Source organism: Oncorhynchus mykiss, chromosome 5, assembly GCF_013265735.2.
Source record: "Oncorhynchus mykiss isolate Arlee chromosome 5, USDA_OmykA_1.1, whole genome shotgun sequence".
Lineage (NCBI taxonomy): Eukaryota > Metazoa > Chordata > Actinopteri > Salmoniformes > Salmonidae > Oncorhynchus > Oncorhynchus mykiss.
In genome coordinates this window covers 95,127,103-95,133,102 of record NC_048569.1, presented here as the reverse complement: position 1 = coordinate 95,133,102, position 6,000 = coordinate 95,127,103, and positions in this window count along the sequence as shown.

Below are 6,000 nucleotides of genomic sequence, written 5' to 3'. Positions count from 1 at the left end.
AGGTTCTCCCAAAGCAGGGTTTTGTAAAGGACTGCTTGGATGTAGAATGCTGACCTACCATATTCTCCTGTCAACCACGGAGGTTACATTTGTTCTCTGCTATCTAGCACAGCAGGACTCCACTCAGGGCAATAATCTGCCCTGGGCTGTCACTCACTCACAGTCCCTTGCACAGAAAGGTAAAACAGGAAAGTACTCTACACTTCCTCCCTCCATGGTTTGTGAGCACAAGACTGCAGGTAGATGAAGTCTGTCAGATAAGCCCTGAAGTGGCATACTGCATCCTGGTTGTGAGGACAGCGGTGCAGGACAGGTAGACTGTGTGTCCTGGTTGTGAGGACAGCAGTGCAGGACAGGTAGTCCGTGAGTCTCTGTGTGTGTCAGATAGGGCCCAAAGGGCATGGTGCAGCCTAGTACTTAAAGCTTCCAACACAAAGCAGGGCTGTCACGTCTCCTCTCCTCCTCTCCACCTATCCTCTCCACCCCCACCACTTCTCTACCACCCCTCTTCGCTTCCTCTCCCTCCTCTCTACCACCTCCTCTCCACCTCCCCCTCTCTACCTCCTCTCGACCTCCCCCTCTCCTCCTCCTCTCCTGCTCTCTCCACCTCCTCTCCACCCCCACCTCCTCTCACCTTCTCTAACTCCTCTCCTCCTCCTCTCCTCCTCTCAACCTCCACCCCCACCTCCTCTCCTCCTCTCCACCTCTCCTCTCCTCTCCACCTCCTCTCCACCTCCTCTCCACCCCCTCTCCACCTCCCCTCTTCACCTCCTCTCCCCCTCTCTAACTCCTCTCCTCCTCCTCTCTATCTCCTCTCAACCTCCACCCTCACCTCCTCTCCTCCTCTCTCCCTCCTCTCTATCTCCTCTCCTCTCCACCTCCTCCTCTCCTCCTCTCTCCCTCCTCTCTCCCTCCTCTCCACCTCCTCCTCTCCTCCTCTCCACCTCCTCCTCTCCTCTCCCCCTCATGTTCTCCTCTCCACCTCCTCATTTTCTCTCCACCTCCTCTCCTCTCGACTTCTCCTTTCCGCCTCCCCCTCTCCTCCTCCTCTCCACCTCCTATCCATCTCCTCTCTTCTCCACTCCTCTCTTCCCTCCTCCTCCCATCTCCTCTCCACCTCTCCTCATCTCTACCTCTCCACTTCCACATCCTCTTCTCTCCACATCCTCCGCCTCCTCCTCCTCCCCACCTGTCTCTAAACCTGCAGCTGTATAGACATAATTAACCCAGGCTGGTTGACTGTGGTTTAGCCTGACACCTCTACATCCCCCTTACTCTTCTGATCAACCTCAGCTCAGGTAAATAGTGGAATTAAGTACTGCTAAGTATCTTGTCGTGCACAAACAGATCAGGAACTCTGTTCCGTTGCTGCTGACATGTTGTTGTTGTTGAGCTCCTCCTCTGTTTTTGTTAGGTACCAGAACTACACTACCGTTCAAAAGTATGGGGTCACTTAGAAATGTCCATGTTTTTTAAAGAAAAGCAAAAAAAATAACATCAAATTGATCAGAAATAAAGTGTTGACATTGTTAATGTTGTAAATGAAGCTACAGTAGTCCTTTACAACATTAACAATGTCTACGCTGTATTTGTGATAAATTTTATGTTATTTTAATGGACAAAAAAAGAAGTGTTTTTCTTTAAAAAAAAACATGGACATTTCTAAGTGACCCCAAACTTTTAAACGATAGTAGACATCTTACAAAGCCATAGTCAGTTACACTCTTTGTAGAGGATTATCTGTCAACAATAGCCAGGTCCCCGAAAAGGCCGACATGTAGGCTATTGTAAGTCTCTGTTGCTAGGTATGTCTGCATGCTAAACCAAGATCTAGGCCTACTCGGAGCAAGTCAATGTGTATCGTGCTGATATTGCGTGCCTGGTGCACAGAAACCTGACAGATTCTAACCCTCCTACCAAGCAGGGAAAGAACTAACAGAAGCCCAGTTCTTTTTTTTTTCCAGAACAGTTTTGTTTTAGCAAGTTTCAGCCGAGGTAGAGTGGCTACCGTCTCTCTGTCCCGGAGGTCCAGCAAACTTAATCTCTCATGCACCCCCCCCCCCCCCCAACGCCAAAACAGACGGGAACTAATTTACTGCCTCATCCTCATTCTTTCAGCGGCGCCAAGTAGCTGTATACAGTACATACCAGATCAAAGCCGTAATTGAAAAATAATTATAGGCACTTAATCATAGAAAGCAGTGGGCTAATTGAAGTGGCAACAAGGAGACGAGCGGCGGCCCTCGGAATCGTGGCAGAATAGATGATATTGCATTGTCTTTAATGAAGCATCTTCTTCAATCCTCATTGTCTCTCGGATTAAATTGGAGAGGGCTATTAGCCTGGTTAATTGACTCTCTAATTTAGATCTCGCCCCACTGAATGCATAACGGATGCACGCCTGTCGGCCAATGATGTGTGCACTCTGTCACACCGTCCTGCTAGACTCCGATTGGTTAATTGCTCAGGGATTTTAGAAGTTTTCAGTCATTCTTCAAAATGGAACAGAACGGTGAGGTGTGAGACTCCGTTCCTCTCCTTCTCTCTCTCTCTCTCTCTCTCTCTCTCTCTCTCTCCTTCTATCTCTCTCTCTCTCTCTCTCTCCCTCTCTCTTTATGGCCTCTATTTGACAGAATTGTCAAATGTGTTCTGAAATCCTAATTGTCCTCCTTCTGACCTGTTCACATTCTCTAAAAGTTCCTGAGGCCCGTTGAGAAATGCAAATGGCACATTTCCGCTCAAGGCCTCTTTGCGTGAATGAAGGCGTTCTTATCACGCTCTCTGCAAACGTCTCCCCTGCTGTGACGGTGGAGAGACAGCCTGGTTGGAGACAGCCTGCTCCAGCTCTGCCCTCTAGTGGTGAAAGGCTGGTAGTAAAGTGATTGCTGTCAGAACAAGAAGCCATTTGAGAAGGAGTTCTGCTTTCCCCAAATGACACCCTATTCCATATAAAGTGCACTACTTTTGACCAGGGTCCATGTTATACCCCGGGGGGCCCATGTTAAAAAGGGAATAGGGTGCCATTTAGAACTCAGTCGAGGAGGTCAAGGCAGGCATCTGACGGTAAAAGGAGGGTAGTTTGAAGTAAATAAATGCACCTATTTTACCACCATTTCCCAGGGCAGCCTTTCATCATTTTCAACAAGAGAGAGGTGTGTTTTTGTGTTCCTTCCTTTTCTCTGTGGCCTCACTAATGGAAGTCAAAATTCACTAATGAAATGGAAACTCGGCGTAAAGGTAAAAATGCCCCCTAAAAAGTTACAGCCCTGAAAACTTTTCTACAACAGCACTTGTAAAATGACAGTGGGCTGATAAAGCCGCCAGATGACTTCGAAATTGGACGTCTGTCCATGTCCTCAGGACGTCTGGAAATGCTTTCAAAACCCGACCACTAGGGGCAGCAGTGAGCGCAATTACCATCGACTAGGCATGGGTTTGCTAGGGTATTGTAGACAGTGGTGGATGGATGGTTGTAATCACATGACTCCAGAACCGAAGGTCGTGTCTTCAATATCAGTGGTAGACACATTTTTTTTAAAACTTAATCCTATCCCAAACCTTAACCCTTCACTCAACTTAAGGTTGTAACCCTATCCAAAACCTTAACTTCAGAACAGAATGATGAGGAGCAGCAGGAGCAACCGATTTGATTTGAGGGTGTCACACTTGGAAATGTGATGTTTGGACGTCAGAATCTGAAGTGAAATTGGTAAAAAAAAAAAAAAAAGTGAGATCTTGTTGGCCCTTGTCAAAAGTAGTACACTATCTACAGATGTAGGATCATAATTTGTGTGTGCTACAACAAGAAAATAATCCTGCAGCAACTGGGAAAAGTGAATTATCATATGGATTATGATCATAGGCCTTTTTAAACCTCAAATGCACTACAAGTTTTAAGAGACGATCCTACATCTGTAGGGAATAGAGTGCATTTGGGATAAAGCCATAGTCTACTCTGCTGCAAGAACTACAGTGCCACTCTACGGACAGTGATAACACTAAGTAGTAAGGTTGCTGTGTGAATATGTACAAAATACTACTACTGGTATACTACTTGAATACGGCCTAATGTCACGTTGGTGTGAAAGATCGGGAGACAGAAGCAGGAATGCGTAATAGGATTTTTTATTAATTAAACCCAAATTACGGCGAGCCGTGTAAAGGCATGGGGACGAAGACCAAACAAACACGTAACGAAAACACAGGGTTGAAACCCCAAACAAAAGAGTGAGGAGTATCTCGAATAAATAACACCGTAATCATCTGCGCAATCCACAAGGCCACGAAAGCCCAAAACACACAGCACAGGTACTCAAACGCACCAACGGACATTGTAACAATAATCAACCTCCCAATGGAAACCAAAGGGCTCATATACAGTGAGGGGAAAAAAGTATTTGATCCCCTGCTGATTTTGTACGTTTGCCCACTGACAAAGAAATGATCAGTCTATAATTTTAATGGTAGGTTTATTTGAACAGTGAGAGACAGAATAACAACAAAAAAATCCAGAAAAACGCATGTCAAAAATGTTATAAATTGATTTGCATTTTAATGAGGGAAATAGGTATTTGACCCCCTCTCAATCAGAAAGATTTCTGGCTCCCAGGTGTCTTTTATACAGGTAACAAACTGAGTTTAGGAGCACACTCTTAAAGGGAGTGCTCCTAATCTCAGTTTGTTACCTGTATAAAAGACACCTGTCCACAGAAGCAATCAATCAATCAGATTCCAAACTCTCCACCATGGCCAAGACCAAAGAGCTCCCCAAGGATGTCAGGGACAAGACTGTAGACCTACACAAGGCTGGAATGGGCTACAAGACCATCGCCAAGCAGCTTGGTGAGAAGGTGACAACAGTCGGTGCGATTATTTGCAAATGGAAGAAAAACAAAAGAACTGTCCATCTCCCTCGGCCTGGGGCTCCATGCAAGATCTCACCTAATGGAGTTGCAATGATCATGAGAACGGTGAGGAATCAGCCCAGAACTACACGGGGGGGATCTTGTCAATGATCTTAAGGCAGCTGGGACCATAGTCACCATGAAAACAATTGGTAACACACTACGCCGTGAAGGACTGAAATCCTGCAGCGCCCGCAAGGTCCCCCTGCTCAAGAAAGCACATATACATGGCCGTCTGAAGTTTGCCAATGAACATCTGAATGATTCAGAGGACAACTGGATGAACGTGTTGTGGTCAGATGAGACCAAAATGGAGCTCTTTGGCATCAACTCAACTCGCCGTGTTTGGAGGAGGAGGAATGCTGCCTATGACCCCAAGAACACCATCCCTACCATCAAACTTGGAGGTGGATCCATTATGCTTTGGGGGTGTTTTTCCTGCTAAGGGGACAGGACATCTTCACCGCATCAAAGGGACGATGGACGGGGGCATGTACCGTCAAATCTTGGGTGAGAATCTCCTTCCCTCAGCCAGTGCATTGAAAATGGGTCGTGGATGGGTATTCCAGCATGACAATGAGCCAAAACACATGACCAAGGCAACAAAGGAGTGGCTCAAGAAAAAGCACATTAAGGTCCTGGAGTGGCCTAGCCATTCTCCAGACCTTAAGCCCATAGAAAATCTGTGGAGGGAGCTGTAGGTTCGAGTTGACAAACGTCAGCCTTGAAACCTTAATGACTTGGAGAAGATCTGCAAAGAGTGGGACAAAATTCCTCCTGAGATGTGTGCAAACCTGGTGGCCAACTACAAGAAACGTCTGACCTCTGTGATTGCCAACAAGGGTTTTGCCACCAAGTACTAAGTCATGTTTTGCAGAGGGGTCAAATACTTATTTCCCTCATTAAAATGCAAATCAATTTTGAACTTTTTTGACATGCGTTTTTCTGGATTTTTTTGTTGTTGTTATTCTGTCTCTCACTGTTCAAATAAACCTACCATTAAAATTATAGACTGATCATTTCTTTGTCAGTGGGCAAACGTACAAAATCAGCAGGGGATCAAATACTTTTTTCCCTCACTGTATACAAATACAAT